Raw genomic sequence first — 26,641 nt, forward strand, 5'->3', positions numbered from 1 at the left:
GTTTAACACATACACTTAGCAACGAGCAGACGAAAATTTCGACCAAATAAGAGGTCTGATTTGGAGAAGAAGAAGAACAAAACACAGAAATTGGAAATAAAATTATTCTAAACAAACGAATAACAAAACAAACAAACAAAAAAAATAGAACAAACAGAAAGGGAAAAGGAAATACCTCAAATAAAACTAGATGCCCCAGGTCTGAACTCAGACTCGACCTTTTTGAGGTCTAATGGACCTTAATCAAGTGTTCTCAACGGAGAACACTTCGACTAAGGTCTATTAGACCCCAAACCTTTGCTAATTTGGACAAATTCCTGGTTCTTGGATTTCTAGGGTTCTTGGGGCTCAGATTGGGGGTTTGAGCTTTTTTAGTTTGATTCGAACAAAACCAGGCTTGGTTTGGTCACGAGAGAGGTCAGAGGAGTAACTGGTATGAATTTGGGGTCGGTTAGTATAGGTTGGGATTTGGCTCGAATCTTCAGATGAAGATTCGATACGAGGTAGGTTGATTCGAGGGAAACGGTTTGTAGATTCGTGTCCAGGGGGTCGAGGTGCACTAGGGGTGTTAATTTGGTGGTCACCGGCATCGTTGCCGCCGGGTTTATGGTGAGGGGGTGGAGAGGCGGCGCTAGGGTTCCGAGGTTTGTTTTGGTTCGTCTCTTTCAGAGACGAAGGGGAATGGTGTTTGGGAATGAAACGGGTAAATGGGGTTTGGGGGTTTTGGGTATATGAAATGTGACAATTAATTTGAGCCGTTAGATCAAATGATCTTAATGGCTTGGATTAATTGGTGAAGGATGGGACGTGGTCGTTTGGTGTAGAAACGTGGTCGTTTGGTTTTAATGAGGGACTGGGTCGATCCGAGTGAAATGGGTCGGGTATCTGGGAAAGCTTGGAGCCGTTAGATGAAGTGAGACGAACGGCTCCGATCAAATACACCTAAACGATGTCGTTTGGAAGCCCAGGTCGTGGACTGGGTCAGTGTAATGGATTGGGCCTGATTTTCAATTGAATTTTGGCCCAAATCCGGTATTTTCCTCCCTTTTCATTCTTTTATATTAAACAAGAAAAAATTCCTAATTAAATTAAAACCAAAATTAAACTACACAAATATTAATTAACATTCAACAAAATTAACACACAAATTAAAACGTTTAGTTAAAATAAAATCACACAATGACGACAGATAGAATAAAAAATGCATATTTTTGTGATTTTCCCCTTGAAAACCAAATTATGGTTTAATTAATTCCTAAATGCATAATTAAATCCTAAATATGCATGCGACCCGTATTTTTGTATTTTTAAATTAACTATGACAAGGTAAACATTTATGGACAAAACAATTACCAAAATATCACGTAAATTCTCAAAATTGTACCCAAAGGTACCCCCTTTTTTTTTCGATCTCTTTTGGAATAATTTCCTTGAAGCAAAAATCACGTGCTCACAGGGTGTTTTGGAAAATAGAGGCCAAAACCCTGGTGTCCGAGTTGCCTACATATCCTTGGTTTTACAGGAATCAAGCCATGTATAATTCTGGACCCAACGGTGAATGAAGCCGATGAAGTTATTATAGGAATGGTAACTAGTTTCATCAAAAGGTTCTTTTGTGAAGAGTTATGTCGGATGGAGTCATGATTATGAGTCTGGAGTGTAACGGATGGATTATAGGGCAAATATCTGAATGGTCACAGAATAAGGCAGGTAATTGATGGGAATCAGTTATAATGGCAAAGTGAAAATGGTATGAGCGGAAATCGGAGCAAAGGTTGCTCTTGTTTGAAGAACAGTTACCTCCTGGATCACCTTTAAAACTCAAAATACGATGCATGGAAGTATATATATTATTGCGAGAATTTAAACGTGATGCAAATTCCTCTTGGACAATGAAAGATTATCTTTTGATAGTGCAAATGACGTCCTTAGACTATGATATCCTGGGCCATGAATTATGAGATAGGAGATTTGCAGGTCATGAAATGATGTTCTCGAGCCATGAGAATGGTGCCTCTGAACCATGATGCCTTTGAATAATGATATACAAGTTTGAGGGATCCTTAGGCCATGGCATGGTGTCTTCAGGCTATGAGGATGATGCCTTCGGACTATGATGCCTTTGGACAAGTTGGCTATACATAAGCCCATGAAGTGCAGAGATATGCTACCAAAAGTTATAGCAAGACAAAGCTTAGTCTTGTGCGGAGTTTGGGGTAGAGCTTAGCCCGAAGGAAGAAGATAGTGCCAAGTTTAGCATAGAACAACATTTATGCAAGGAGGGACAATGCTTAGTCCCATGAGAAGGAAGTTCTTAGCCTTATGCAAATACGGAGGCAAGGCTTAGCCTCATGCAAGACTTGAGATAGGGCTTAGTCTTAGATAGGGAGGCAGAGCTTAGCCTCATGCAAAATTGAGGCAGAGCTTAGCATCATGCAAGATTTGAGGCAGGTCTTAGTCTCATGCAAAGAGAAGGCAATGCTTATCCTTATGCAAATATAGAGGCAGGGCTTAGACTCATGCAAGATTTGAGACAAGGCTTAGTTTCATGCAAAGAGAAGGCAGCTCTTAGCCTTATGCAAATATTAAGGCAGGTCTTAGCCTTATGCAAGATTTGAGAGAAGGCTTAATCTCATGCAAACAAAAGGTTGTGCTTAGCTTTATGTAAAAAGGAGGCAGGGCTTAGCCTCATGCAAGATTAGAGATAGGGCTTAGTCTTATCCAAAGAGAATGCGATGTTTAGCCTTATGCAAATGTGGAGGGAGGGCTTAGCCTCATGCAAGATTTGAGATAGGGTTTAGTCTCATGCAAAGAGAAGGCAGTGATTAGCCTTATGCAAAAGGGAGGCAGGGCTTAGCCTTATGCAAAAGGGAGGCAGGGCCTAGCCTCATGCAAGATTTGAGACAGGGCTTAGTCTCATACAAAGAGAAGGCGGTGCTTATCCTTATGCAAAAGGGAGGTAGGGCTTAGCCTCATGCAAGATTTGAGCAGGGCTTAGTTTCATGCAAGGAAAAGGCTTATACAGAAAACAAGTAGCAAATAAGAGTAGAATGTGTCTTAGTTGGAGATATATTTGGTGTCTGGTGGTGCAATTTATAATGATTTTGCTGCGTGTATATATTTGTGAATTCTCCTGTTATGTCCAATGTGCCTGCGCCCAAAGAAAAACTGTAAGTTTTCTAAGGGGAGGTTGGTACGTGCATTTGGCTGCTGGTTGTGCTTTGCTCCGTTCTGGAGGCCCTGTTTGAGTTGCCCTGGGTAACACCTAGCTGTCATGAAAATAGAGTTTTCGAAAATATGCACTTATTGATGAAAATAGAGTTATTTTAGAAAACATAGTGAAATATTAAGTAATTTTAGATGAATTAATAAATGTAACACATTTCAGGGACATTGGAGCTTTCTTCTATTAGAATTTTGAGGGTCCTCCTCAAAATTCTACCCTAGTTTGGTAAATGATCCTTAGTCGTTTGTGTGCGATGAAACTTCCTGAACCTTCTCTGGAATTTTGAGAATTCCTTCTCAAAATTCTGCTCCAATTTCTTAACGAATTTCTGACTATCTGGCATATGATGGCATTGGCTGGACTTGCTCCGGAATTTTTAGGGTCCTCAAAATTCTGCCCCAGTTTCTGGTGATGGGGGACATGAAGATTTTATTAAGATATGATCGAACCCACAGGGCTGCCTACTTATCCCCTCTTAAACGGGAATCAGGTCAAGCGTAGTTCAGTCACATCATATGAAGAAATGTAAACAATCTAAACATAGTATCTCTTGTCTGCATCTGAATTGGTTGGTTTTGGCCAGACTTCTCTGTCCATTTCTGCAAGTATAAGTGCCCCTCATGTTAGCACCCGGTGAACCATGTACGGACCTTGCCAGTTGGAAGATAATTTCCCTTTGGAGTCATCTTGATGCGGGAAGATCTTTTTCAGCACCAACTGTTTTGGTGCGAATTGCCTTGGTTTGACCCTTTAGTTGAAAGCTCTGGACATCTTATTCTGATAAAGCTGACCGTGACATACTGCGTTCATTATCTTTCCATCTATAAAGGCCAGTTGCTCATAGCGGCTCCTTATCCATTCTGCATCGTTGAGTTCGGCTTCCTGTATGATTCTTAAAGAAGAAATCTTTACCTCAGCTAGAATGATAGCTTCGGTACCATAAAACAGTAAATAGGGAGTTGCCCTAGTTGACGAGCGGACCGTAGTGCGGTACCCCATTAGGGAAAATGGTAACTTCTCATGCCATTGTTTGTGGTTTTCTACCATCTCTTGTAGTATCTTCTTGATGTTTTTATTGGTAGCTTCCACAGCTTCATTCATCTGAGGCTTGTATGCTGTAGAGTTTTTGTGCTTGATTTTGAAGGTTTCACACATTGATTTTATCAGGTCACTGTTGAGATTGGCGGCATTATCAGTGATAATGGACTCTGGAACTCCAAATTGGCAAACAATATGATCGTTGACAAAGTCCGCAACAACTTTCTTGGTTACAGCTTTGTAAAATGTGGCCTCTACCAATTTTGTGAAATAGTCGATGGCCACTAAAATGAACAGGTGCCCATTTGAAGTAGTGGGCTCGATCGGACCGATGACACCCATTCCCCAGGTAGCAAAAGGCCAAGGTGCACTTGTTGTATTGAGCTCGTTTGGTGGTACCTTTATCATGTCTGCATGTACTTGGCACTAGTGGCATTTCTGTACATAGCGGATGCTATCCATTTCTATGGTCATCCAAAAATATCCATCTTTGAGTATCTTCTTAGCTAGAACAAAACCATTCATATGTGCTCCACAAGTTTTGTCATGTATTTCCTCGAGCAATCTGGAAGTTTCCTTTGCGTCAACACACCTTAACAGCCCCAAATCAGGAGTTCTTCTATACAGGGTCCCTCTGCTTTGGAAGAAGTGATTGGACAACCTCTACAACATGCATTTCTGAGTATGGTTTACCTACTCCGGATATTCTCCTCTCGCCAAATATTCTTTGATGTCTTGGAACCATGGTTTTCCATCCGTTTCTTCTTCAACATAAGCACAGTAAGCCAGTTGGTTGTGGATTTTCACCGTGATGGGATCGATAAAATTCTTGTCTGGATGTTGTATCACTGATGGTAAGGTGAGCAATGTGTCTGCAAACTCATTTTGAATTCTGGGCACGTGTTTGAATTCTATCATTGTGAATCTCTTCATTAACTCCTGCACATGATACAAGTATGGCAATATCTTGTTGTTCTTCGTAGCCTATTCTTCTTGAACCTAGTGTACCAGAAGATCTGAATCACCAATTACCAACAACTCTTATATATTCATATTGATGACCAGATTGAGCCCCATAATGCAAGCTTCGTATTCTTCCATGTTGTTGCTTCATGGAAACCTAAACTTCGCGGATATAGGGTAATGTTGACTTGTTTCTGATACCAAAACTGCTCTAATGCCTACTCCTCTGAAGTTTATAGCTCCATCGAAGAACATTCTCCAACCGCTGTAAGCTTCAGCGTGTCCTCTCCTACGGATGATAACTCTCCATCAAGAAAATACATATTCAGGGGATCGTATTCTCCTCCCACAGGATTTTCAGCAAGATGGTCTGCCAATGATTGTCCTTTGACCACCTTCTGAGTTACATAGATGATATTGAACTTGCTTAACGGTATCTGCCACTTGGCTAACTTTCCAGTTGGCATGGGCTTCTGAAAGATATACTTCAGAGGGTCCATCCTAGATATGAGGTATGTTGTGTAGGCACAGAAGTAATGCCTCAATTTCTAGGCTGTCCAAGTCAAAGCACAGCAAGTGCGTTCTAGCAGAGAGTATCGTGCTTCATAGGGTGTGAACTTCTTACTCAAGTAGTATATGGCTTGCTCATTTCTTCTTGTCTCATCATGTTGTCCTAAAACACACCCGAAAGCTCCATCTAATACATATAGATAGAGTAGCAAAGGTCTCCCAGGTTCTGGAGGGACTAGGACTGGTGGTGTGGATAAGTATTCCTTGATTTTATCAAAAGCCTTCTAACAATCTTCAGTCCAACTCATTTCGGCATCTTTCCTCAGCATTTTGATGATGGGCTAGCATATAATTATGGACTGTGCTATGAAGCGGCTGATGTAGTTAAGGCATCCTAGGAAGCTTATCACGTCCTTTTTGCTCTTTGGTGGTGGTAACTCTTGGATAGCCTTAACTTTGGACGGGTCCAACTCGATTCCTCGATGGCTGACAATGAATCCCAGCAGCGTTCCTGCGGGAACCCCGAATGCACATTTTGTAGAGTTCAATTTTAGATTGTACCTCCTTAGCTTGTCAAAGAACCTTCTCAAATCCGCTATGTGATTTGTGGCCCTGTTGGCCTTGATGATGACGTTGTCAACATACACCTCTATTTCCTTGTGTATCATATCATGGAAGATGGTTGTCATGGCTCTCATGTAAGTAGCCCCAACATTCTTTTGACCGAATGAAATCATCTTGTAGGAGTACACTTCGCACAGTGTAATGAAAGCTATTTTCTATGCGTCTTCTTCGTCCATCCAAATCTGATGATAACCCGCGAAGCAACCTACAAAGGATTGGAGTCCATGCTTGGCGCAATTGTCGATCAGGATGTGTATATTTGGCAGTGGAAAATCGCCCTTAGGACTTGCTCTATTTAAATCTCGATAGTCAACACACACCCTGACTTTTTGATCTTTCTTCGGAACTCGTACAATATTGGCTAGCCAGGTTGGGTACTCAACTACCCTGAGGACCTTAGCCTTGATTTGCTTAGTGACTTCCTCCTTGATTTTCAGGCTCATGTCTGGTTTGAACTTTCTGAGTTTCTATTTTACTAGCGGACACATTGGATTGGTAGGCAACTTGTAAGACACTGTGGATGTGCTCAGACTAGTCATGTCATCATATGACCAGGAAAATATATCCTCATATTACTTTAAGAAATGAATGTACTCTTCCTTCTCTGACGGTGATAAGTGAAAGCTTACGCGAGTTTCCTTGACGGTTTCGGCGTCTCCCAAATTTATTGTTTCGGTCTCATCTATGTTTGACTTAGGTTTATTCTCAAAGTTCTCAACCTCCCAAACAATTTCCTCAGATATTTCATCCTCTTCTTCTGAGGCACTATCCTTGTATTGTGTTGCCTCATTACATGTCACAGTCATCGGTTCATCAGGAAAAGTAATAATAACACTATAGAAAGAAAATGTGAAAGATAATAATGAATAATAAATAGCAATTCATTGATTAAATTTTGAAAATATCCAAACAAGTACGGCTCGATGAATTGAGCAATTATTTTAAAACAAAACAAAATTACTGAAAACATCTGAAATGCCTAGCATGGCTATAGAAATAAATTAGGCTAAATGCCAAGCTACCCAGGGACCCGACGGGCCCGGGATAGTGTAGCAGTCCAATTCCTGAGAACAACTCCCTTCTCTATAGGTTGAATGGTGAGGCCTTCTTCCTCCTCTTCCTCTGTAGATCCCCATATTGTATCGGCCTGATGAAAAGTCTGACCCAGATGTAGCATTGGTTGCTCGAGAGGGTAATAAGGACCACGCCATGGAGGCGACCAATCATCATATTCTTGCCATGTATACTGATACCCGAGATCGAAAGTTGTGCCATGGCGTTTTAGCTGTATCGATTTAGTAATGCCCTAGAGATACTTCCCAAGCCCTTTGTCGAGTTCACACCTAGACTATGCTAGTATGCTTTCTATTTTGTTACTCCACCATTTGTCTTTCTCAACTGCATTGACATGTTCAATGTGGTGATTAGTTTCCCTTCCTAGCCTTCTTCTATTCTCGATGACCGGGATAGTTTGACTGGTGTAAATGGGGTTACTTCCATCTCCATGAATAATCACCTCCTGATGGTTCCATTCGAACTTTACGGCTTAGTGTAGTGTGGAAGCCACAGCCCCAGCGGCATGTATCCAACAGAAGATTGTATGTAGCTAATATCTCAATCACTTGGAATTCAACATCAAACCAAGTTGGCCCCATCTGCAGGCAATGGTTAATCTCCCCAATTGTGACCCTTTGAGACCCATCAAAGGCTTTCACGTTCATACTTCCTGCACGTATCTCGTGGAAATCTTTTCCCAATCTTTTTAGAGTAGTCAACGGACAAATGTTGAGGCTTGAACCCCCATCTATTAAGACCCTGGCAATGAATTTGTCTTCAAACTGTACCATGAAATGCAGTGCCCGGTTGTGACTTAACCCTTCAGGTGGTAATTCATCCTCGTGGAAGGTGATCTTATGACTCTCCAGCACTAGCCCTACCATGTTGGCCATTTCTCCGCAAGTGATATTGTTGGGAACATAAGATTCATTTAACACCTTCATCAAAGCATTCTTATGAGCCTTTGAATTTTGCAATAGTGAGAAGATGGATATCTGGGCGGGGGTCTAGTTTAAATGATCGACGACGGAGTATTCCCTCGCTTGTACTTCCCTCTAAAGATCATCCGGTCTCATTTTAATAACAAGTTGTTTAGTAGCAGCCTCCTTGTCCGATCCTCCCAAATGTTCGGGTGTATAGATCCTTCATGTTCTGGTCATTCCTTGTGCGGCATCAGATTCTACCATCTTTGCTTTTCCCTTTCGCCTAGCTTCAACAACGTAATCCCAAGGTATGGCATTTGAGTTAAAAGGAAGTGTGGTTGCTACCATGAATGTGAAAGGTGTGGCCACTTCTACCTCATATGGAACAGGTGTGGCTGTAGGTGGAGATACCTCTACTTCAAATGGAACTGATGTGGTTACCTCAACTTCGACTGACGGCTGTATCTGTACCACAATAGGAGTGAGTGTGACTGTGGGTTTAAAGTCATCGCCTTCCCGAATAAGCCTGATTGACCCCTCAAGATCCCATTCTTCATCCGTCTCTATCACATGTATCCCATCACCCCCGATGATCTGGGAGAGGATTGTTGTGGACGTTGGGTGCAGCTTCCTTTACCTGTATGACCTTGTTATCAATCAATGTCTGGATCTTATCTTTCAATGTTAGGCACTCGTCAATGGTGTGCTCCTTCATACCGGAATGATATGCACAACTTTTGTTTGGGTTGACACATTTAAATAAGTTCTCCATTGCCACAACAGGAATAGGGGTGACATAACCAGCGGCCTTCAATCTTTCGTACAACTGGTCGATGGGTTCAGCAATAGCGGTGTATTGTTTGGGTGGTTTGTGATCAAAGTTAGGTCGGGGTTTCTGATAATTGGGACGAGTTGGAGGTGAATGATAGTAGGCTGGCTGGGTGTTATAAGTGTGATAAGTAGTGGTGGGCTGATAATATCTGGGAGACGAGGGTTGGTATGTGGGTGGAGGTGTTTGGTATGTAGGTGGAGGTGTTTGGTATACGAGCGGAGATTTCAGGCCTTGGGCCACCATTACTGTCCCCACTTCTTTCTTTTTTGATATGCCACCTGATTGAAATGCTTTGTCTGTGGCCTGCAGTGCCTCGAAATTTGTTACCATCCCATTTTTGATACACTCTTCAATCATTTCTTCGAGTTGATGATATCGGAGAACTTGTGATTCTCAATGACCATTAGCCTTTCATAATATTGTAGGTCATGTGCCCTGACAAAGAACTTGTTCATTTGTTCTTCTTCTAATGCTGGTCTGACCTTGGCTGCTTCTGACCTCCACCGAGTAGCATACTCGCGGAAAGTCTCAATTGGCTTCTTCTTTAGATTCTGGATATATAAGACATCTAGTGTATCTCCGTATTGAACCTGAACCGGTCCATAAATTCTAATGCCATGCTCACCCAATTGGACCACTTCTTCGGATTCTGGCTTATGTACCAGGATAGGCCATCTCCGGTAAGACTTCTCATGAAGAGCTTCATTCAGATCCTTTCATCTTTTCCAACCCCCACGAGCTTGTCATAGTAAGTTCTCAAATGAACCTTGGGATCACCTATTCCGTTAAACATTTCAAACTTGGGAGGTTTGTAACCCTCCGGCAGTTCCACGTCTGGTTGTATGCATAAATCCTCATCATTTAGACCTTCTATCCCTTTACCTCCTTCAACCCCATGAACTCGACTTGTCAATTTCATGAGTTCCTCGGCCATGTTCTTGATGAGCAGGTCCTTCTCAGCGGATTCTGGTATATAGGATATTGGTTGAGTGGAGTGAGGTATGGTTTCCACGTATATGGGGTTGTTTTGGTGAGTTCCAGGTATTTGGGTGTAGTGGTGGTCATTGGTTCAGTTTTGTGGACCGGGAATGGGTTGTGATGTGTTCTAAAGAGTGTGATAGGTAGTGGTTTGTGGGTATTGGGTAGGAAGATGTTAGTGCTAAGGATGAGTGGGTATCGGTAAATGATTGGGGTTTTGAGGTGGAGCTGCATATTGATGTGGTGCGGGAGGGTTATGGACGTTGGTTTGGCATATTTTGAGGAGGTGCTGGGTTTTGAGCATTTTGTTGGTTAACATCTGGGACGTTCAGAGTGAGGGAAAGGTTTGCTAAGTTGCGGACCTGCTCAAGTTCTCCTTGTAACTCCAGTATCTTTTGTTCCAATCGCAAACCAAGTCATTTTCAGCCGGAGTACTCTGACCGTCTGAAGTTTTTGCATTCTCAGTGTTTTCCTTTCGAATACCACTCAATTCATCCATCTTAGCTTTTCCTCTACTTTTTGTATTACTTGGAGGAGGAGGAGGAGGTGGAGGGCCTCTATATATGGTGTGATATGCTGATGATGCCAGTATGTGCGAACCAACCCTAGGGGATGAGAATAATAATAAAAATAAAGAAAAAAAAGGTAAACAAGTTAGTAAGGGTTCTGAAAAGTTTGCAGTATTTAAACACATATTGCGGGAATGTAAATTCGCGTCCTAATTTGGGAGCCTCATTGTGCCCAAGGTAGGCCTAGCGACAAATAGATTTGGAGAAATTCAGTGTCGATAATTTCTTCATTTCATTAATATAAAATAGAAGAACCCCAAAACGACACTAAATAAAATAAGTCACTAATGGAACTTGGCCTTATTACATTTGGAAAGCAAGTAAACCTAATCTACTTGGTCCCAGAAGGACCTTCTTCAGGATGGATGCTTTTATCGATCAGATCCCCATTTCGCACAGGTTCAGCAGTAAGAATGCCCTTGCCGAATGTCCTCCCTCACTTCCTTCAGCATTCTGGCAATCAGTGACTTTCTTCCTTATTTTCCCTTCCAATTCCATCAGATTGTACTCCAGATATTCCAGCCTTTTGCTGTATTTAACAGCCCTCTCTTTCCACTCATTGATCATTTCCATATTGGCCTTGTGTTGCTTCATATGCTCAACTTCGGACTTGCGAAATCTTTTGCAGAGTTTGTTGTATTTCACTTGTGCTTCGGCAACTTCGTCTATGACCCTGTTTCCTGGACCAACCCTTGGCTTGAATATTCCTCATATGTTATCATCATACCATGAAGGGTAAAAATACACGTGACCAGTGTGATACCGATCGGGCTCGATGCTATCATTTTTATATAGAATGGCATCACCCTGAAAATCGTCTATGAAGTGACTCATTTTAACGACTCGCGGTATGACCTGCTTTCTGCCTGCCTATCTTATAACCCTGAGGGGAGCATAAGGGTATATTCCCCTTAACTCGATGTGGAACATCCCTAGATCTGATGATGAACTCGTCGATAGGGAACCACACGAACATCTATTGAACCTGGTCCTCGGTCAAATTGTTGAAAAACTACACCCTTCCTATAGCTTCCTTTGGTTGAGCAAACATGCCTAGGATATAGGTCATTTTATTGGGATGGTGGAAGGCTATATGATCATTCCATGGCCTTTGCGAAAATTCCTGACGGTATTGACCTTTTTGGAGATGTTCTAATAGCAAAATTTGTAGCAGCAAATTGCAACCCTCGAAGTATCTGTACCCCTTGTAATAGTGCTCTAAGGCCCGGTACATATCTGCAATGATCATAGGGACAATGGTATATGTCTGCCCTTCAATCCCGTCCATCAAAGTTTTGGCCACCATGGCTAGCCTGGTGTGAATTCTGTCTCCTTGGATCGGGAACACTAGCATGCCCAAGAAGCACACGATGAACACAAAGACCATGCGATGAATCCTACCCAAAGAGGTGATGGAGAATTCATCATCGAAAATATGGTAAGACCTGCTATGACTGTATCGTTCATAAAGGAAGTTGAAGGGTATGTAGGAGTTTTCAGGCACTCCAAGTCATCATTCTTCTTTAACCCCATCATCTTAAGGAATCCCCTAGTGGTGCGATTTTAAGGTACCAGTAAACCTGGACTATGCCGAGGTAACCCAGCGAATCCCCCTATTTCTTCCAAGAGAGGGGTCATTTCTATGTCTCCAAAGCGGAACACAGCCCTTTCTTTGTCCCACAACATGGTGGCAGCCTCGATCAATATTTTGTTCGGCTGGAGGTTCAACAAAGAAGGCAGATTTCCTAAGACCCTTTTCACATGATTTTGGTAACTTGATGGAAGATCCCTCCACCAATCAATAAATAGTGATGGTATGTTACTGACCATGCTGAACTTGGCGACTTCGTGCCTCATTTTCTACAAAACAAATATGGTTAGACCATTTTCCCCTCCAGATTCGTCTATTTATACAACAATGATTAGCACATTGGCACTTATTTCTTCAAATTTAATGCACACAATCGTGGTTGCGTCTATTGCGATTATGAAAAACCCAATAGACTTTTGGACGAGGCTTGTCTTAAAGGGTTATTATGTGGAAAACATATTAGTCTCAGATAGGTTTGACCATGATTCATGTACAATTAATAAGAGTAAGGTTTCTATAGAGGTCTAGACTAGTACCCTCAACCGGACGACTTGAGGGGGAAAGGCACAAAACCGTCGATTGCACCGCTGATCGACTAGTTTTATCATAAATACGCCTTTCCAAATTTAAAAGTGTGATATATAGGAATAGCACAAACATTCATCAAGCGTTGCTATACGATTGATTGCGTACGAGTGGAATATGATGTTGAGTATGATTTATGCAATAATAAATAGCATGTTGTCACGTATTTGCATGTTAGAAATGATAAATGCGGTATTTAAATAATTAAAAGACTATTAAGAAAGAAAACAAGGAGACAAGTCAGTTTCAGGAAATAAACGAAATCATGAATGTTTGAGAAATAGGCAATTAAATCCAAATAAGGGGGAGGGGGGAAAGGGTGTACATGTCTTAATAGAATAAAGCATGTCTAAGACTAATTCACAAAACAAGTTCGTTATGTTAAGAGCCTAAAATATCCCTACCAGAGTCGCCACGCTATCGCCCTCCCTTTTTTCTCGCGGAGTCCGGGTTTCGACATTCCATGGGAACAACTCATTTCCTTTTGGGAATTGGGTATGGAAGTTGAAGAGTCGCCACCTAACGGATTTAAGGTGTGCTAGGACACCTAAAGCAAATAACTCAAAAACCGGTTTATGTTACCAGAGATTGGGTAAGGGATCAAAATAACCTTGAGGGGAAGGTGTTAGGCACCCTTCGAGGTCCACAATGGTGGGTCCCGGTCAAACTCGAATTAGGTGAATTAGTCTTATAAGCAAACAAAGCAATTTAGACAAATAGAAATTATGTTTAAAACGAAGGGGTAAAAGGGGTCCTAGGTTTTTTTAGCCTATAGTATCACATATGTGCAATACTTGGTAATTGTCTCCAAATTGGGGTGCCACACATAACATTAGTGCACAGGTCGTCATATCATTTACTGTAACGACCCGAACCGTCGTTTCCTGTATTTTTGTCCCGTATTCCCCGTTAAATGCTTATCATGTTTCAATATGTGTACTTGGTGAATTTGAGTCAATTCGGATTGAGTTTGGTATGAAATGGACAATTAGTCTCTTTAAGGAAGAATTAGTTTAGAAAAGTCAACCGGACGTAGACTTGTGAGTTAGAGGGATTGGAATTTATTTTCGATGATTCGGTTAGTTTCGGGGGATGATTTAAGGCTTAGGAGAGCAACCGAAAGTAATTTTGGAGGTTCGGTGTAGAAGTTAGCCTATTTTGGCGAAGTTAGGATTTTGGCGAAATCTGGTTGGTAGGTGAGATTTTGATCTGGTGGTCGGAAAGAGATTCTGAGAGTTATTGTAGCTTCGTTAGGTGATTTTGGACTTGTGCGCAAAATTTCAGTTGATTCGGAGGTGATTTGGTCGGGTTTTTGATCAAATACGTATTTTGGAAGTTTTGGAAGAACTTAGGCGTGAATTCGATGTAACTTGATGGTTTTGATGTTGTTGAGGTGTTTTGATGATTGGAATAAGTTTCAATAATGTTTTAAGATATGTTCGTGCTTTGGGTTGAGGTCCCGGGGACCTCGGGATGATTTCGGATGGCTAACGGGAACTTTTGAAGTTGGAAATTTCATAATAGACGAAAGTTGTAAATGAGTGCGCACAAGGTCTCACTTTGAATGATAATATCTCTCGTTATATAAGGAGTTGTGTGAGCTAGAACCTATAATATTAAATCCCTTTGAGTCTAGTTTCCAACGCAACAAACCGTTCGTCATTTGGAAGTGTATACAGGAAGCTAGGACCATTTTACTGGTCAGGTGTCAGAGCGCGCGAAGTATCGCGCGAAGACGCGCGTTTCGTGCGTCTGAGGCAGAATGCTCAGCAAAAACGCGAGAACAACGCGCGATCAGCGCACGAACTCGCATGACTGGAGGGTTTTTAAGTACTCTAAAGACCGGAAATGAGAGGAATTGAGTCATTTGTCAATCTTAGGGCTTCCTCTACATCCCAACTCGACCAAGGCACCAATTGCACTCCTAAGTCAAGCTTTTAAGTGTGTTTTCATGGTGATTTCACTTCACAATCACTAGTTACAATATGATTTTGATTGGATTTCATAGGATTTCTTCAAAATCTCAAGAACACCCCAAAGTTGACTTTCAAGATTTGGTCTACAAGAGGTAATCCTACACCTTAGACTTACACATATGGGGTTAATATGGAATTATGAGTATGAATCATGTATTACAACTTATGGTATGTTGATTGGAGGCCATAAATTCCCAATTTAAATACATGAACATGGTAGGGATTTAAAGGTGTTTAATTGATGGAATTTTGTTGGTTGGGTATGAATGGATGGTCATACATGTGTAGTTGGAAGTTATAAATTGGTTAGGAATGATGGTGAGATGAATTGTTGGTTAATGGTAATAGTTGGAAGAACCAATACTATAGTTATGAGGTATAAATATCTATGCCTACAAGGTGTTTGATAATGTGCCTAAATGACATAAGTTATGGAATTTAGTACTAATATTGGCCATATTGAATGACGTATTGTAGATTGAAGTTTACCTAAGAGTAGTGGATCATTGTAGTACCATTAAGGGGCAAGTCCCATATATGTATGGTTACAACCCCGTCTTTTAGAAATCGAACTTCATCGATGTTTATGTGATTTTTTTGGCAGATTCGTCGTACGAGGAGGCCAACCGGAGAGGCAAGAGCATAGCGAGCTAGATGTGAGTATTGATTTTAAATGATGCACTAAGGGTTTGAAACCCTGGATTGCACAACATACTGCTATGTTAAGATGAGACACGCGTTGTATGATGAGCGCGGGGTCATTTACTATCGGGGATTGTGACTTGGTCCATCCCAGTTGATATTTTTACCACGTAATTGATAAAGATTTATTATTTTCCACTATGATTGGGGCTTATTGCCATATTTGGGCTTCGTGCCAATTATCTGAAATCTTTTGTGAATTTACATCACTATTTTCCTCACGAATTGAAATATTATTTGAACTCAGTCCAATTGAATTATATTATTTTGTGAACTCAGCTACATTTATACTCAACTCGAGATTTAATGATATTTATAATGCTGTTGAGCTGAGCACTATTGTTTTACTGATGCCCAAGAGGCTTATGATTATTTTCTGGACTGATTGAGGCCGAGGGCCATACGTGAGGATATGTTGAGTGATGTGAGGAGGCTTTCAGGCCTCGAGTGTTATATGAGGAGGCTTTCAGGCCTCGAGTGTTATATGAGGAGGCTTTCAGGCCTCGTGTGTGATGTGTGAAGGCTTTCAGGCCTATTGATATGGCGCTTGGGCTGTAGGAGCCCCTCCGGAGTATGTACACACTCCCAGTGAGCGCAGGGTACCCAAGTGAGTTGGGAGTGAGCCCGAAGGGCTGATGTTGTTTGCCGTTGAGTTGGGAGTGAGCCCGAGGGGCTGATGTTGTGTGCTGGTGAGTTGGGAGTGAGCCCGAGGGGCTAATACTATACTGAGATTTACATATTGAGCCCGAGGGGAAAGCTTTTGATTTATCCTTACTGTTTTAAAAGAAGAATTATCTGATACTCACTATTTTACTATATAACTGATTTTACTGCTTGGGATAGCGCTATATTGTGTCGTATGAGATTTCATGTTTTCAGTCGTTATTTATTTTTATTACTCACTGGATCGGAGTACTCACATTACTCCCTGCACCATGTGTGCAGATACAGGCAGAGCTGAGTTCGCTCCTGAGCTGATTCTTTCCAGACCAGGCGGTGACTAGGAGTAACGAGGTAGCTGTTGACGTCCGCAACCCCGTTTTCTCCCTTATCTTTGTTATTTATGATAATTCCAGACTTTGTAAAATATTAGTAAACTCTGTAGTAGCTCATGACTTGTGACACCCCGATTTCGGGCTGAGTCGGGAGGGTTTTCCTTGTTCTATCACGTTTATTTCGCATTTAAGATTATATTGCCCATGATTTAGACTTATTCCTGCTAAGTAATTATAAAGAGATGTATTGTTTTGTTGATTGGATGGCCTTGTCCTTACGAGAGGCGCCATCACGACCGGGTTGGGATTTTGGGTCGTGACATTTACTACCTGATTACCCTCCCCTTAATTATTGTTACCTAAGAGCTCTAATAATATTCAGTACGTGCCTTATGCGTGCATTACTCGTCTCTTGCCTGTGGCCCTGGAGGTGTTTAGGACCTCTATTTAAGGAAGTTCTAGACTCGCCTATGTTGTTTAGAAAGGAGAAAACTAAGCGACAAACAAAAGTCAGATAGGACTATCAAATAAAGATGCAATTAAAGGCTCATATTTACCTCTACAAATAGACAAACAATTGCACGCCTCAAACAAATATTTTCAAACAATTTAAAAGCCCTATAGCAGATATATAGATGAGCACAACATATGTAGTAGTTTTATTAAAGCGGGGCAGCCAATACCTAATCAGTTTGCCTACTAATTTTATTACTTCTTGAATCTGGGCAGTCTCAAGCAGCATGAAAATAACAATTTTAAACCCAGAACTCAAACAACCTTCAAGTTTGTCTAAATGATAAACGGACAGGATTTTTATAAACCATGTGTCTAGGCTGTAAACTACTTACTGATTTTAGCGGTTGATTTTATCTTAAACCCTGTAGGCATGATTTCTAAGTGGTGAAACATGTTGAAATCATATAGGCATGAGTTCTAAGTGAGTAAACTGATTTAAAACTTATAGACATGGTATCTAAATGCAAGAACTGATTTAAACCTTATAGGCATGGTATCTAAATGCAGGAACTGATTTAAACCTTATAGGCATGGTATCTAGAATGCAGGATTGATTTTACAACCTTATAGGCATGGTTTCTAGATGCTGGAACTGATTTAAAGCCCTATCGACATGATGTCCGAATGCAAGAATTGGTTTTAACCTTATTTGCATGGTTTCTAGGTGCAGAAACTGATTTAGACATGGTATCTAAATGCAAAACTGATTTTAAACTTAAAGGCATGGTATCTAAATGCACATAAGTAAACAAACATCGCAACAACCTATAGCCATGGTTTCTACCCGTTCCCAAGAATATATATATATATATATATACATACATACAAATCCCTCCCAGTTTTACTAATAACCCCAATATCTTTTTACAAAGAAATATTATTACAAACTAAATATAAATGAATTACAGAATGAGATCACTATACTATAGGGAGCCTGGATAGGCCCAAAAGTAAACCTGGAAACCAGGCCTTCAATCAAGTACACTCAATGGTCTTCTGTTGTGTCAAAGTTCCCAAAGGCCTCAGGGACCCCGAGCAATGCTCACACAAGAAAACTTTTAAAGAACCAATTTGTGAGCAAGTTTGGAGAGCCAGCCCTAGTGTGTCAAAGTTCAGAGGAGTCTCATGGACTCCTAGGCAATGCTCACACATTAGAGGGGCAGGACCCTAGGTGTTATAAGAGTAGGAGTTGAAAAAAGGAGATAGTTTTAAGAAAATAGCTTGGATTTTCTGGGGTAAATAGGAGCAAATAGAGTCATTCAACCCTTGAAATTCAAACCAAGATCCTAGCAATCAAACAACAGAACACGATCACAACTATTTCAAGCAAAGTTTTATATTTGCCCAAATTCGACCTAGTTTATTAGTTGTTGTTAGGTGAGTATATAGACAGACACTAAACAAAGACATGGCATGCTAGGATCATATTACCAATTAGACAGTCATATACAAAGGAGTAGCAGGTATTGGGAGCATGGAAATTATTAGTCTGTTAAGGAGTGAACACTTAAAATAGGGCAGGAAACATGCCAATTGAGAAACAAATAGACATAGGTCTAATTTACATATAAGAAAACACATAGGTTTAATTAAACATAAGTAGATAGGCTGATTACAAGGAAACACATAGGTTAAACAGAAGTAGACATGCCGATTACAAGGAAACACATAAGTTTAATTGAATAGCAGTAACCATGCTGATTAGGAACAATAAACATAAAGCACAGGGATCTAATGAGGTAAAAGTAGACATGCTGATAACAGGAAACACAAAGGTTTAATTAAACAGAAAAAGACATGCTGATTACAAGAAACACACATATTTGATCACATAGAAGTTTGAATTTTATAGCAGAAGTGGAGGCATACCAGTTAAGAGATAGCAATAGAAGAGTGAAGCAAACAGAGTCCAAAGGTCTAGCCTTGGTGTCATGACCCAAAACTAACCATGTCGTGATGGCGCCTAACGTGGTACTAGGCAAGTCGACACACTACCAAAACCAATCAACATTTTCATTTTTAAGACAAAACCAAAGTTATTTAACAATAAACCTATATAAGGAGTTTAAATTAACAAAACACTGCGGAAAGAAAGCCCGACATTAGGGTGTCACTAGTCATGAGCATCTACTACAATCGTCTGACAACATCAAGACTAACATAGCTTAGAAATAACTAAATATGACAAAGGGAGGATAAGGAGGGAGAATAGCAGGGCTGCAATCGCCAGACAGCTACCTTACTAACTCCGATGGACCTGCCACTGAGTAATCAACACCCGCTACCGGATTCAAAAATACCTGGATATGCATATAAGGTGCATAGAGTAGCGTGAGTACGCCAACTCAGTAAGTAATAAAAGTAAATAGAGATTGAGCAGTAGTGACGGGCAATAAAACATATACAGTTCATATCATGAAATCTCAGTAAAATACAACAGGCTTTTAAAATCAAGGTTGCGGAGTCAATAAAATCAAGGTTGCGGAATCAAGGTTGGCAATAAAACATATACACCTCGTGGCATAAATCAATCAGGCCCGTGGCCTCACAAAAATCATGAATCAATAACAACATGTTGCGGTGTGCAGCCCGATCCCATAATATCCTCACAACACATGCCCTTGGCCTCACTCGGCCAGAAACCTCTCAAGTCACTCGGACGATCAGTAAAACAGGGTGCTCAGCCCAAAAATATCATTTCATGCATCAAAACGGAATAACAAAGACTGAGTTATGAAATCAGTAAACATAGCATGACTGAGTGTAGATCTTAAATCAAAAACAATAAGAGGATAATAAGAAAAAGCCCCCAAGGGTCTAAACAGCTCGGGCACAAGGCCCAAATATGGCCTACAGCCAAATTTATAGGACGGAAAAAGGCCAGGAATGCCCTTAACGTATTAGAAATGACTCAAAAATGTCCTCCTTCCACCTATTGGTTCAAATTTGCCCTTAATATTATTTTTAGGCTTAAAAATATCCCTCTCTTAACAGAAAGTTGACATGGCATTGATGGATATTTTAATTTAACATGTGGCATTTATTTAGTTGTCCACATAGAGTTTTTCTACCCAACCCAAAAGATCCGACCCATCTTCCAATAACCCGATGAGTCAGATCAATGTCATATTTTTACTTTCTCCTTTTACAGTAATCCATGACAAATTTTAACATGCACAATAAAAACATCCTTTCTGGCCGCAACAATAAGTATATGAACAGTCATCTTGTTTTCGCCAGCAAAAGCTTCGGCATCCCAACCCATCATATCTTGTTTCAAATAAGATCCTTACTTTCCTCCATTTTCCATAAGCATAATAGAACATAAATTAAATACAAATTAGTTTATACATTTTCATACATTAAACATAAATTAACCAACACAACAACTGCCACAATTAAGCAACATTAATATTAGAACTAAAAAGTAAAATTATAAGAATTGAAATCAGAAAATTAACTTAAATCAGAAAATTAAAAGAACTAATATAAAGAATTAGTATCAAAACATTATATTAACTGAAATACTTAAAAATTTAACTCAGAAAACATATGGACAAATAAGGAAGGAAGAAGTAGAGGAAAAAACTCTATTTGGACAAAAAGAGACGAAAATAATGCCAATGGGTTTCCAGAAACTTGGTTTAATTAAACAAATTAGGTTATTAGAAGTTGGGTCGGATCTTTGGGTTGGGTTAGAAAAACTCTATGTGGAGCACTAAGTAAATGCCACATGTTTAATTAAAATGCTCATCAATGCCATGTCATTTTTCTGTTAAGAGAGGGGTATTTTTAAGCCTAAAAATAACATTAAGGACAAATTTGAACCAATAGGTGGAAGGAGGACATTTTTGAACCATTTCTAATACGTTAAGGGCATTTTTGGCCCTTTTCTGTTTATAGAAAATTCTTTCTAAAATGCATAAGTATCATATAATTTAAGTTAAATACGCAACTTTATAGTTGCTACGGGACGGACCAAGTCACAATCCCCAATGGTGCACGCCCACACACCCGTCACCTAGCATGTGTGTCACCTCAAAATAGTAAAGCAATGCGAAATCCGGGGTTTTATACCCTCAGGACTAGATTTACAATCATTACTTACCTCAAACACGCCAGTTCCAATACAGAGCAAGCCAAGCGATGCTCCAAAAACGTCATCTCGCGCATTCCGACCTCCGATCGGCTCGAAACTAACCAAAAATAACTCAAATACATCAAATAATGCTAAAGCAACCAATCCCAATTGAAAAAGGTCGAATCTCAAAAGCCCAAAATCGGCCAAAAAAGACCAACCCGTGCCCGCATCTCAGAACCCGACAAAACTCATAAAATCCGACAATCCATTCAATTATGAGTCCAACCATACTAGTTTCATCTAATTCCGACTTCGAATCGATGTTCAAAACTTAATTTGTGAAATTTTAGGCAAAACCCCCCAAATTTCACTTTGAAATCATCAATCAAATGCCATAAACGAAGATGGATTCATAAAATATAACTAAAACCGAGTAGAGAACACTTACTCCAATACATATGATGAAAATCGCCTCCAAAATCGCTCAAATCTAAGCTCCCCAACTAAAAATATAACCAAATGAACAAACCCTTGTGTTATATATATTTTTGCCAACTATTCTACCTCGATTCTCATACCAAATGATTCTGAAACTTGCTTTTGATGCCTCTAATGGATTCCTTGTAAACTTTTAGTCAAGTTAAGCTCTTGAATTACTCCATTTGACCTTATATTGAAGGAGATATGTTGGTTTCAATAATTGAAAATAGTGCAGATTTTTAAATACGAATTCAGTGGCAATTTCGTAATTAATCTAAAAAACCGGCAACCCAATTCTTAGTAAAATAACCATAAAATATTCATATTATGTCCAAATTCAACGATTCTTTTTTGCTATGGCTCCGTAATTACGATACGGATCTAATTCTTCATTAAAAATAGAAATCAAAGCTCATTTGCTTAATGTAGTACCATTTATGCTTGAAAACGATGTCGAAACAACAAAAAAGAGCGCAACACAACCCAAACTTATCCGAAACTCACCCAAGCCCATCGGGACCCTGTTCGAACATACCAACAAGTATCATATCATAACACGGACCTACTTAAGGCCTCAAAACACACATAACAACATCGAAACGACAAATCACACATCAATTCGAAATCAATGAACTTGAAACTCCAAACTTCCACAACCGATGCCGAAGCCTATCAAATCATGTCCGATTGACCTCAAGTTTTTCACGCAAGTCACATTTGATATTATGGACCTGCTCCAACATCCGGAATTGGAATCCGACCTTGATATCAAAAAGTCCACTCCCGATCTAACTTTCCAAAATTCTAGCTTTAGCTATTTCAAGCCAAATTCTACTTCGGACCTCCAAATTACAATCCGGATGCGCTCCTTAGTCCAAAATCACCCAACGGAGCTAATGGAACCATTGAAAATCCAATCCGAGGTCAAATTCTAAAAAGTCTAAACTTGGTCAAACCTTTCAAATTTAAAGATTCTAGCTGAGGATCATTCTTCCAAATCAATTCTGAATAACCTGAAAACCAAAACCGTCGATTCATATAAGTCATAATACATCCTACGGAGCTACTCATACCCTCAAACAACCGAGCAAAGTGAAATTGCTCAAAATGACCGATGGGGTCGTTACATCCTCCCTCACTTAAACATACGTCTGTCCTCGAACGTGCCCATAGTTGTTCCAAAAGCCATCAACTCACTATATAATATCACTATTTACATACCCGGGGGTGATCCCACGTCACCCTATCCCATATCGGTCTGGCAACACAACATGACTCTAAAATTTCTTAGTCCAACCTAATCCATAAGTCTTAGGGCCCAATTTCCAACATCCAAAATTTTCTATAAGATCAAAACCTTGCATCTACACACTGAATAAGTCCGAACAAACTGTATCAAATCATATCCGTAACCCAAGATGTAATCACATGATATACTACATAACTCAAACACTCATGGAGGTAACTCCTAATCACAATAGCCGCTCAAAACAATCCAATACCGGTAATACACCTCTTAACAAACAAAGCCTCGTTCTAACACTTTCATATACTGCCAATGATGAAAGAAACACGCAGAAACTCATAACCATTCGTCAGATCAATAAGTCATGGAGCTCCCTCTTCTCCGACAGGAACTATAGCAGATTTCTTAGTTGACTTTCGATATTATCCTTCCAACCATGTTGTAACCAATTCTGATAGTATTCATTCTAGGTCCAATGACCTCATATCATCCACCATGACCACTCTAATGACATGACACATCAATACAATCCAAAGCCATAACTTGTGCAACTCGTGCACCCAATAGAAACATCCCAAATAGACTCAATCATGAAAAAAATGACTCAAACAAGAAGACTGTCTCGCAAGCTTAACAAGTACTGCCACAACGAAATACTGAAAATCCATCACACCCCGTAGGACCATCACACGAATATAACACAAAGGTTCATAGCTCAACATAATTTCGATGCAATGTGTGCCCCATCCAAACACTAATCCATGGCATATACTTCAAGCCAACTTGCTCAAAATCAATAACCACGCACAACGACATCAAGTACTCAAAGTGCATTACCATATCCATAGAGAAGCAAATGACATAACACCACACGAAACCCAAAAGAGCATAACCAATACGCCATCCATCAAGCAATACCCAATACTCTTCCCGCTCAAATTTCGTTATAAGACCCCAATGGAACCGCACCATATGTGCATATAACCAACAAATCATAACCCCTCGTAACATAGAAGAGTAGCTCATAGATCACTCCAGAATAGAAATAAGCTCAACAATAATCGAATGGCACATCCCTTAACAATAGCAGTTCGGAGTCAACAAATCTGACCCGATACAGAACACACCTCCATGTTGGGCCTACCAATGAACCCAAAATCAGCTCTGGTCCCCCACGATAGATAAATAACCTGCATAAATTCTACAATGACTAAATCATAACACATACTAACCTCTGACTAACCTTGGCTACTTTTTACGGTCTACAACCACGAAACAATCTACTCACGAGAACTCCAGTCTCTAAATCCAGAACATACGAATCACCATCTCTAATCTCAACTCCGCTGCCTAAATGCCCACACTTCTCCAATTACATAGTCACCCCACGAGGAATACTTCTAAAATTCTTCTGTGCCACAAAGTAAAATTTGAACTCCAACAGTAAATCAAACAAGGGAGTGCTGCAATACCAATGAAGTATCCATAACTACCACACATCGCCCTTTCTGAAATGTATACTCTCATCAAGCCAAACTAGTTAGTAATATCATTTACCTAGTCATCAGAAACTGTCCATAGTGCCTAAGAATTTATGACCTTCCTTTCAAAACTGAACTGTGACCTTACACATGAAAATCCCAGCCCTACAGAACATACCGCATATAACATACCATCCCATGATAAATATGAGAACTTCATAATCCAGTCCGAGTCACAAGTAACTACGTACTTAACTAGCCAAGAACTTTCCATTTGACCCCATCTAGGAGAATATCACTATACATCACATGCTACTCACGCCAGTAGAAGATATACCTCTCTAACCGTGGTAGAAACCATCAAGAACTCTCTGAATCCCATTTGCTCAAAACCCAACCATCAGGACTGAATCCTTCTAACCCAACCAAGCTACGCAATTTAACAAAACTCAAGAGCATTGCCACGAAACACCTGTAAAAACTCATTACCTAATAAACACCCAAAGAACTAATCATACCCATTACCATGCCGATCCAACCTACTACCAGGTTGTCCTATCTATCTGAGTTCCTTCTGAATTGCATTCACATTGATACTTCTCCTCACCATAATACCTCAATTCTCAACCCAGACTCACCACACGAGACCCTAACATAAACCACACTACCCTAAGCCTCATAAGCCGTCGAATGCCCTCTTAAGCACCCCAAAAGTACCACAATCGAGATACCCACTCCAAAGAGACCTTTTATGAATTTCAAGTTGTTCATCTTACTTTCTTCATACTGAAATGTAGAATCCACAACAATGTAGAAATACTGCGAGCCTCAACACCATCCAATGTAACTCTCAGCTTCTAGCCACATACGAACTCGTAAAATTCTCAATTTCCACATATAAATCTTGAATTCATTAGAAACGTTCTCGAAAGTTATCCACTCTACTCAAATCTTAATTAGACTGATCAAATGGGTTGATCGACCTAAGACTCATTGGCACTCCAACACTCAAGGTTGTAAGCCCATCTTAATGTAACTAGATAAATTTCTGCTCCACATACATTATGATGTTTTATACGTCAATACCACACAAGAGGGGGGTGATTTGTGTGGTACCCAATTTTTTGCTCTAGAAGAACCTGGTTCTTCTAGGTGTACTAACTTTACTGTTTGCGGAATATTAAGTACATAAAGTAAGGAACACAGAGATGTTTACGTGGAAAACACCTGGCTCAAAAGGTGAAAAAACCACGAGCTACTACTCAGTAAGATTTTCCCAAACTTCCACTAAAATCACTGAGCCAAAACAGCATATACAAAACTCTTGTAAACCTAAGGATTAAACTCTAATACTGTTGTGGCACACAGCCTCAACTGTTGTGACAACTTCAAGTTAACTCTAACTTGAATACTCAATGTACCTAATAAAATTGCTTCTATGAAAGCTGAAAGGTACAAGTTTAAATCACCTACTACAATTGAACTAGAATAAAAGAAAGACACAATGGAATTGGTTCTTCTATCTTGTCCAAGTAGCTTCAGGAATGCACACTCAAATCTCACATAAATTGATTGCAAAAATTGCCTTGCTCTTTTGCTCTCAATTTAGTTTAACTTCTGCGTTTGTGCAATACCTGTAAAAGAGAACAATCACTGTATTTAATGAATTAGTAATTAGAGGTTGATTGAGACTCAATTGCTGATCTTCCATAGATGTTGAGTCCTTGAACAACACAAACTCCACCCTATCCTTTATCTGGATTGTGTTCTCTTCTCATAAGGAGACTTTTTCTCCTTAACCCATAAGCAACCTTTTTGAACAGTTTAGGAGATATTGCTGCTTGGTCAATGGGACTTATCTCCTTCACGTGCATCTCATATGTGTAGGTTGACAAACACTGTGCTTCACAGGATGGACCAGTTCCATGACTGAGTTCATTTGTCATTCTTCAAAACTTCAACCTGTTGTTGGGCCAACACATTACATCCTTCACCAATAACAACTCAAATCATTCCATGATTCTCATGTACTCATAAAACCTAATACAACTCATATCCATAAATTCCCTTTACTCGAGTCATCCTTGATCTCAAACTCTGCAAGTCAGAACTAATTCACTAGTATACCTCAAACTAAAACTAATACGACACTTAGTCGTGCAATCAACTTATCAATAGCAGACTCCCCCAGTTGGTTCAAAGCCATAGATCAAAACACACAAAAACTCACAATGCCCATACTCTATTACTGCCATAATACCAGAGTGAG

The sequence above is a fragment of the Nicotiana sylvestris genome, chromosome 6 (genome assembly GCF_000393655.2).
Source record: "Nicotiana sylvestris chromosome 6, ASM39365v2, whole genome shotgun sequence".
In the NCBI taxonomy this organism is placed as follows: domain Eukaryota; kingdom Viridiplantae; phylum Streptophyta; class Magnoliopsida; order Solanales; family Solanaceae; genus Nicotiana; species Nicotiana sylvestris.